Raw genomic sequence first — 10,049 nt, forward strand, 5'->3', positions numbered from 1 at the left:
CCTACCAGCTTTGTCCTTTGTATCATTAATAATCAACATCGAATGTCCCTCAACTACTAGTTTATTAATAATTTTGGCTCGCACTATCCTCATTCCCCATAGTAGGGCCAAGGCTTCCGCTTAATTGTTTGTTTCCCCCCACCCCCAATGTTCCTAGCATATGCAACTACCACCTTTCCTGTATTATCCTGAATAACGCCTCGAGACGCCATCCTCCCAACAATGGCCAATCAATCAAAGTTAAGTTTTAACCAATCTTCGAGGGTATGCTAGGGGGGAAGGGGGAGTGTGCCAAACCATTTTGTATCTAGTATTGTCTTTAAAGTTGTTGAATCTTTTCACCTTCAGACCTAGGTCCCTAGAATTAACCCATCTCATGTCTCTGTCTCTTAGGGGGTTTGGAAGGGGTTTCCACTTCCAAATATCACTACTTTCTTTCAAGATCTTGATCACTTGTTGTGTCACCACCTCGCTAGAAGGAACCTTGTCCTTAAAAATGTGATTTGTCTACTCCTTCCATATTTGCCACACCACATAAGGGGGTGACTCTCTAGAATGATTTGAGGTATGGGTGGTTAGAGGGACCATTTCAACAAACAAACTAATGAATTTTCTCATTGAAGCACCACTCAGTCTCCCACAAGGAGATAACCTCCCTCTAAACCTCCATAGCAAAGAGACAATGTATGAGGAGGTGTTGTATGAATTCTACTGCATTATAACACAACACACAACAATTAGCAAACTGGAATCCTCTTTTTTGCAGATTATCAGTGGTGAGGATGGCCCTGTGTTGAGCCATCCACCAAAAGAAATTTATCTGTGGTAGGATCCAGGGGTGCCAAACTTTCTTCCATTCCTTTGGGGCTTCATCACCATCGAGACAACAAGCATAAATAGATTTAATAGTGAACTCTCCAGAGGGGGTAAGTTTCCATATCAAAGAATCCTCCAATGGGACAGAGGAGATATGATATTTCTGTAACATCTCCTGAAGTTCTTTAAGCAGCCTTGTTCCCAGATTATCCTGATTGTAAAGTTTTTTCCATTTGTGCTCAAGGTCAATATAGTTGCAAACCAGAGTACTATGGACCCTGGTAGAGGACTCTCTTAGAGGTTGGAACTTGGAACTCTATTTAAGATATTCACTTGAGAGCTAAAGATGAGTAAATAGGTACTTTGACTTGTATAAGAAATTCGCTATCTAGATCTATAAGACTTGATGGATGTAAATTTTGTAAAATAAGCTTGGAAGAGTATGATTTGGCCAGATTGGGTTAAGACTTGATGGATGGAAATTTTGCACAATAAGCTGGGAAGAGTATGATTTGGCCAGATTGAGTTACCTTGTAGTAACAGGATCACATTAAGTCGTCATGGTTCAGTTTACAAAGCTTTAAAATTATAATGTGTGTCTTAGCATAAAGAAAGAATGTTGTAAAATGCTGCCTGAGCCTCGCTGGTATGCACTGTTTTTGGTGACATCAATTAGTAGTTCTATTAGAAGACCGTCTTTTCAATTATAATTTTCACGTTTATCTACCAATTCGAAGAATACATGATAAATACGTGGTCAAAACAAGTGAAAATTCAGAGTATCAATTTGAATAATGCATGATAAATGTATGGGCAAAATCGTTCTCTACATAAAGAGGCCGTGCTGCCGAGTTGTTATGTTTGTCATGTAGAGGAGGGGCACTGTGAACTAGATGTTGATTGAATAAAATGATAAATTATTATGTCGGTTAGAACATTCTGTTTGTGTTTATTCTCTTTGCCCTAGCTGAGTCCAAAATCTGCTACAGTATTTTGCTTTTATATAATCCTGATACAAAATGTGTACCCATCTCGTATAGATTTTACATTGAACTTAGAATGAATCTGAAATGTTATTTCTTTATTCACCAAAAGAAGGTTACAGTCCATTAGCTTCGTGCTGTAGCTTGCAGATTTTCACCCTATATTGCTTTGAATAGAATAGTAAACTAATAATTCTACAATACTCTTGGTAGATAAGCAGCGTGTTTGACTCTGGTCATTGGCAATGGCGGCTGTGAAGTCTAGAGGAGCTTCAGTTTGAAGACTACCTTAAAGAATGGTCGTTTTGAATGGCAGGCTGTGTTGACATATTGTTACATATACTCATCACTCTATAGTGTATTTCCATCATTTGGTTATTCATGATTACAATCTATAAATATCCAAATGACAAGATACCAACATAAACGAGATTTCTTTTTCGTTTCATAAGGTTTATGGTTCAAGGACCTACTCCATTTCCCTTCAAGAAACTTGAATTGTTTGGTATATTGTACGTTGTGTAAAACATCAATGGCGATATCTGATTTAGCTATTGGCCACGACCCTCTAATTGCTGATCAGCGAGTGCAAGGAGATAGAAGGCACACAAATCAAGCTCAGATTGGAGATATTTGGAGATCTATTCAGGGTGTTAATGATTGGAATGGCATGCTTGACCCCATTAATGCACTTCTGAAAGAAGAGATACTCAGGTATGGTGATTTTGCACAAGAGTGCTATGATTCATTTGACAACAATTATTCTTCCAAATACTATGGGAACTCTAAACGCAGCAGAAGTTCGCTGGGGCGTAGATTGGAATATCTTGGATGTGGGCGTGGGTATGAAGTGACCAGATATATTTACGCCAACACCGCAGTCTTAAATTCCTTTTTCAAGCCTAAATCTGCGGATACCGGTGCTTGGATGGGATATATTGCTGTTTGCACAGATCCAATGGAGATAAAGAGATTAGGAAGACGAGATATAGTGGTTGCATGGAGAGGAACTGAAACATGTCAAGAATGGATGCAAAATCTGAGAGATATATTAGTTCCTGTCACCTTATCTCAGCGAACTGAATGTTCCTGCTTACAAACAACTTTAAAACCAGGTGTTCGGATAGAGAAGGGATTTTTAAGCTGTTATACCTCCGTCTATGTAGATTCTATTGGAGGGAAGCAGAGTGCAAAAGATATTGTAGTGGAGGAAATCAGAAGGTTGTTGAATGAGTACAAAGATGAAGAAGATGTCAGCATAACATTCACTGGACACAGTTTGGGAGCTGCACTGGCCACTACAAGTGCATATGCTATAAAACAAATTGTAATGGAAGAAAACCCTAGAAAATCAGTACATGTCACAGTCTTTGCCTTTGCTTCACCACGTGTAGGGAACCTTGCATTTTCCCAACATGTAGAAGAAATTGGGGTTAAAGTGTTAAGGTTGGTGAATAAATGGGACCTTGTTCCCAAAGTTCCAGGAGTTTTTATCAATGAGAACATGGGCCAGCTGACTCGATTTCTACAATGGCTACCATGGACATATGTTCATGTTGGAGTCTCCATTACTTTGGATAGTTGCAGATCTCCATTGCTGAAGAAATCATGCAATCCAGCAAGCTACCACAATTTAGAGGTTTATCTTCATTTGATTGATGGGTTTCAAGGGAATAACAAGCTGCCTTACAAAGCATCCGGAAGAGATCCAGCTCTTGTGAATAAGTACTCTGACTTGCTCATCGAACAGCTTAAAATCCCTCCGAACTGGTGGAAAAGAAGGAAATTAAATGAGGTGGTAAAGCGCATAGATGGATTGCTGGTATGCTCTCCTACAACTCCTACTCCTCCCCTCCTCATGTGCACCAGCGATTCCAATCCACTTTCAGGTAATGTGGATTCAAATTATAATAGTGAGATTCTCGTTCTTGCGTGAAATATTTATAGAATGTTCCATAGTAAGACATGCTATCGCTGCGTTATGTTTTCTGGAGTATAAAGGTCCACTATATAAATGTTAGCGTCTATAATTTTTAATACTGTGAGTCTGTATCTGAACCTCACATATATTACTACTATTGGTAGATTACTTATAAATCTGAATCTCAGAGTAGTGAAAATAGTCATTACAAAAGTTGATGTCTTTAAAACTACGTTCTCTATTTGTATGTCTATGTCTATGTATGTACATATTATCGAAGTGATAATTAATAACTCTTGTCTACTATTGAAATGTCTCTTAATTGTAATAATATTGCCATCCCTGCCCAAAGAATGTTTAATGTCTATCGATGTGATTAGAAACCTACTGGTCTTCACCATATTTCCAAAGAATGTACTGCTACTTCAATAATACTTTTTAAAATTCTCGTTGAAAGAATCTGCTTACTACAAGCCAGTGTTATGATCGCCATATCTTCTTTTGACTCATGATGGCATAAATGAACAAAAACATGATGCAAGTGAATAGTTTTCCCTATTGAATATTTTTTATTAGAATCTCGTGTTTTTATTTATTTTTATGGAACAAAGCTTAGATATAGATAAGAATCTAAAAACTTTTTCGGAATTTGTTTATTATTATATGAAAAAGGATTATTCCAAGACAAAACATAAGATTAACATAGATGTATGAAATTGGGTGAAAGAATGTAAGAATTTGTAAAATTTAATAATTTATTAATAGAATATTAATAATTTATTATTGTTGTTATTATTATTATGATTTTTTTTTGATAGGTAATGGGTTGAAACTTACAAATTATTTATTGTTTATTATTATTTGTTAAAATTAATTTTTATTATGTGTTAAGTTCGAGTAGATTTGAATAGACCTCTCTTTTGAGAAGCTCAGAATTTATCCGTGTGCTATAGGCTCTTGCCTATTATTATTATTATTATTATTTCTTGGATTCTAAGTTATAGTTTATTTTCAATGTCTTTTTGTATGAAAAGATGTTTGACTTAAAATAGGGCATCCATTTACTATAGAGCATACCATAATTTCAATAAAATTTTAAAGGTTTAATAAGGAATGAAATAAACTCATTAACTTTATTTTACTTCATATAAGACATGTTAAATAAAATTAAATTCTAAATAATATTTAATTCATAAAAACTCTTTATTTTCTTTTGTCCTTGGAGATTTTTTTTACCTATATGACCAATATGTTGGTATTACAAAATATTTTATATGTATGAGAATATGTTTCCAAAATATGAGCATGCTTACCTACCAAGAAATTTGAATATAAAATGTTGATTCATGACTCCTCTTTTGACTACTTTCAATGTTAAATGGGAAGGTTGTCTAGTTCTTAATATGAGAAAAGAGAAAATAGTCATGTGTACATATCCATTTAAACAGAGCATAGATGACTACACTTACAAAATGATAGGTCCTTTAACCATAGTGCACCATCATGTGATTAAAATAACTTACAATCCTTAATTGATTAAGATAACAATAAAAAGCATGTTCAATGTCAAAATAAGGATATAGAATACACCTAATTATTCCTCATCTAATAAATAATTGAGTAATTAAATGAGAATATTTCACAAGATACATCTCTCCATCATAATATTTCTATATTTTTAATACCAATATTTTTGTGAGGTTATGTAAATTTTTTTTTCCTAATATAATAAGTCATGCAACATTTTAATTTTTTCATATTAATCTAATAGCCATAAAAAGATAATAAAATTGATTTGAAATAGTGAAAAGATGTATAATAGTTTTAGTTCTATATCCTAGAGACAATGTATTACATCATGCTTTTCTAAATTTCTTTTGGTAGGAAATATTTCTAATGATTAAAAAAACTTCAGCTAGAGATAAGGCCTTCATTGTTTTTGTTTTTATCATAGGAGAAATTTTGTGACTACATCTAACATATAATTTATACAAAGTTAAGGCCACAATCAATGATTTTAATTCTCTTTTGAGTAGATAAAGGATTTTGTCTTTTGAGTAGATCAAGGATTCCCTAGTGTTAATTAAGGTGTTCCATACTTCATAAAAAATACCTTGCACAAATCGATGGGTCGCTATTTTTAGTGCTTTCAAGAAAAAAATTAATCCAATTTGAGTCTATCTTTTAAAAGTCCATTTGGTATTTTGGGGATGATTGTATTGTTTAGAGTGTAATTGACACTATTTTTTATCCATTTGATTGGATAATGATAATAAATCTATATGTGACTTTATTTATACTAGATTTTATGTCTTGACATAATTTTCTACTACTTACCAAATAGTATGAAATTATATTCAATGTTTAACATGTAATTGGAAAGTTCCACTAGGATTCCTTTTAATTTTACAACCTTCATAGAAGGAGAATTTTCTTTTCTCAAGGAATATGCAATAAAATATGAACTCAAATGAGGGTATTACACATTGTAAAGAGACCTCAATTTCACAAGAAACTTTGATTTTTGATAAAGATAAGAATCCACTAAGAATAATTTATGATGGAAAATAGTCATATTTTAAGGTAAAGAGAAAAAAAAAAAGATGTTATAGGTGTGGTTTTGATTCCACTAAAAGATCAATCTCTCCATGTTGGATAGAACCACAAGACTTATAGAATCCATAGAAGGAAGTTATTCCCTTTGCATGAATCCCAATGGGAGAATTGACCACTTTGCCAATAATCCCCCCTTAACATTACCTAAAGTGACTCAAACTTTTCACATAGATCTAATATCACTTGTTGCAAGTGTGTTTAGCATTGTATCAAATTATCAACCTTTCGATGATTGATGCAACCACTATAATTAGAATCCACAAGAGTTGGTTAGTCCCTTGTTATGAATCACAACAGGATAGCTAACCATTTTGGCAACAAATGTCTTTGATACTCTTTTTGAGTTTCTTCCTAAAATTGAAAAGGACTTTCTTTCATGTCTCCTTACTATTTGTAGGCCTAAGTGCTTCTTGCGATAAGCTTCATATTTCTTAAAATTCTTCATTTTTTTGTTGTTTTCTATTTATTCAAATATTTCCTATATTGTGTACACTAATCAAACTATGTTCTGTATTTACATATTTTTATCTACACCAAGTTTTTAATCCTTTTTTTTGTTTGTTTGTGATAATAATATCCTATAGTTTTAGATTTTTTAAAAAAGTAATTGACAAAAGTTATATCTACTAGTCTTCCATGACTACCTATTAAAGTCATTTTTTATTTTAAATAAGCACTTCATTCTAATCTAATTTGAAATGTATCTTTCATATGGTATCTAAGTGTCTATGACTCTAAGTTTTTCATATGGAGGTAATATATTGAAGTGAATTCAATGAATATTGTAGTGAAGAAAACTATTGTCCCATTTTTTTCTCTCATAAGTGATCTCTCATAGTCAGTGTAGTGGATGGACTATTTTTTCCATATAGTTTTTTGTGATGTGAAGCACATCAAAATATTCTTATTGTGCTAAATTAATGCATTGGAATATAGATATGCGAAATGCAATGACTTCCAAACATGCAAAATCACATAAAAATCAATATTTGATGGTACAGAAGAAATCAATAGCAAGAAAGAGTGTTGGATTTTGTGTGTTGAAACTATCTTATAATGCTGAATGAACTATATTTATTATTACTACTAGCCTTAGTTTTTTTGTATTTTAATCACTTTCATTGATTGGAGATCGTTCAAACACTATTGTCTTCTTTTCTGAGCCATGTGTGTGCATAACATGTCATCATAGATTACAGTCTATTTTTATTTGTACTTCATGTTGTATTCTTGTAATTTTTCCTCCTTGTGTTGAGAAATTTGGAAGATGAGAACATTGAAGGAGAGGAAAGATAGAGGTTTGATAAGTTTTTTTATTCAACATTTATTCACTTTTTTAAGTTTGTTGCTACAATACATTGGAGATATAATAATTTGGTTCTATAAATTTTATTTTGTCAATGACAATCATTCATTTGGAGTAATAAGTCATTATGCATAAATTTATTAATACTTTCAATTTTGAAGGAAATGAGTTTTCTACATGGAAGATTAAATTACACTTGTTTTAAATTGAGAAAGACTTATGGGAGATTGTGAATAGAATTGTTCGAAAACCACAACATACAACTTAAACATGATAAGGGATAAATAAACATTGTAGGGACAAGATATTGATTAGATTTTGTTAATCGGATCAAATCTACATTATATTGATTTTTCAAAGATATGAAAATAAATATGGGATTGCCCAAATACCTTATTTGATTCATAGGAATCTAGTGCAAATATATACATATATATATATATATATATATATATATATATATATATATATGTATGTATGTATGTATATAAAGAATAAATTTTTTGGGTTGAATATATAAGTAATTTCATGTTTGCTTCTTAACCGACCTCCAAGTGTGAACTCTAAAATTGATGATGATGATGATGATGCCAACACAATTTTACTAAAATAGTATGACTTCCAACTTTGATCATAATTTTTCACTTGGAGAAAAATTAATCCTATGTTAGAAACTATAATTTGATCTCTAATTGAGGAGGAATTAGAGCTAATAAGAGTAATCAAATTTATGAGGAATTTATTTTTATTTATGAAAAGGAATTTAACATTTCCACTAGAAGAGAATTTAAATTATATTATTATAAGAAAAATTGGCATATGAAGATGAATTGCATTAAATAGACTAAATACATCATTGATGGTAAGTTGAAAAAAATTATATCTTTTACTATAACTAAAGGTGAAGCATAAATTTTTGGATTCTTGATATATGTAAATGACTCATTTGATGATGAAACTCCACCACACAATGCAAGAGTTGATGAAATATTTGTGCCTTATAAGATTTAATATTTTCTAGAAGTTGAGGCATGAGAGAACTTGTCATCTTCAGCTAGCTTATTTCTCAAAGTTCACTTATTACATGAGAAAAAATCTATTTGTCTCGATGAAATCTATTTGTCTGTATGAAATGTTAGGGCATGATAGATTAATTTTTGAAGACAAGATGAAGCTTGACTTATTTGTCTGTTTGAACAGAAGAGGAATCAAGATGCTTGGCATCATGACTTTCACTTCAAGGAGGAAGGGGGGTAGGATTATTTTGGTGATATTTCAACTACTTTAGGAGAGATTAGATACACTTGAAGGAGATGTGGATGTTCAAAGGAAAGACATCTCATGTGCAAGCATATTAGTGGTCATTGCTTCCATAACAATTGTGAAGGTGTTAGACATGCTTAAAAGATGTGAAATTCTAGAGGAAAGGTGTCTAATGTAAAGCATTGGAGGAGGCATTAGAGACATTCAAAGGGAAAACGGAATTTTAGAGGAAATGTATCTCATTATGCACAGGAGGTGAGAGCACTCATGTTGTAAAGACGACTTAAGTTTTTCTACCAAGAGAGCCACCAATGTGGTCAATTCAATCTTTCTTGAGCATGTGAGGAGGATTGGTAAGTATAGTTTATAAAACTATCTACAAGGTTGAGTTTAAAACCCTTCCAACTGTAACTCTTGGTCTAATTATTATAATGATGGCAGACATATTTGTGTATTATAATAATATCTTATAGTTTTAGGTTAGCCTTTTATCTATTTTAATAATTAACAACAATTATTTCCGTACTGCCTATTAAAGAAATCTTTCTATTTCAAATAAAATTGCATTATGATCCAATATAAATCTAGTTTGAGCTCTCTCTTTCAGTTATACTATCATTCAGGTCAGTATTTCCTAGACTTATAGTTTGGTTTTCGTTTGTGATGATAAGAAGACCACCTCATTCTTATAAAATAAAATCTACATACGGAATAATTGAAGGAAAATTATAATAGCTACAAAGGTATATAATAAACGAGAGGAGGAGGTCGTCAATACACAAAGAAAGTGAAAAAACATCTGATGAGTCAACAAGATATCTTCAACCAAAAGCATTGTTACATGCATATGTGTCCTATTACAAATGGATTGTAATGGTAAGGAACCAGAGTGAGTCCCACTAAACCACATTAATGAAATATAGTGCAGTATATTAATAGAAACGAACATGTCAACCTTTTCTAATGTAGCACAAAACAAACGCATTTTAGATCATCTAACGTTATTGCGTCAAAAACCAGTAGATCAAAGAAAGTTGCATTTGAACAATAAATTCTCGTGCCATTTCAATAACAGTCTGTGGGCATTTACTTATTCATATTATTTTCAAAAGAATTACACTTATATAAGGTAGCCATAGAAATT

The 10,049-nt window shown here is 32.2% G+C and overlaps 1 pseudogene; it reads left to right on the top strand.

Annotated features, from left to right (window-relative positions):
- Nucleotides 1–2,331: 2,331 nt before the first annotated feature.
- Nucleotides 2,332–3,735, top strand: LOC149537363 (phospholipase A1-Igamma2, chloroplastic pseudogene; annotated as a pseudogene).
- The last annotated feature ends 6,314 nt before the right edge of the window (nt 3,736–10,049 follow it).

The sequence above is a fragment of the Cupressus sempervirens genome, chromosome 9 (genome assembly GCF_028749045.1).
Source record: "Cupressus sempervirens isolate cs-2001-9-10 chromosome 9, ASM2874904v1, whole genome shotgun sequence".
NCBI lineage: Eukaryota > Viridiplantae > Streptophyta > Pinopsida > Cupressales > Cupressaceae > Cupressus > Cupressus sempervirens.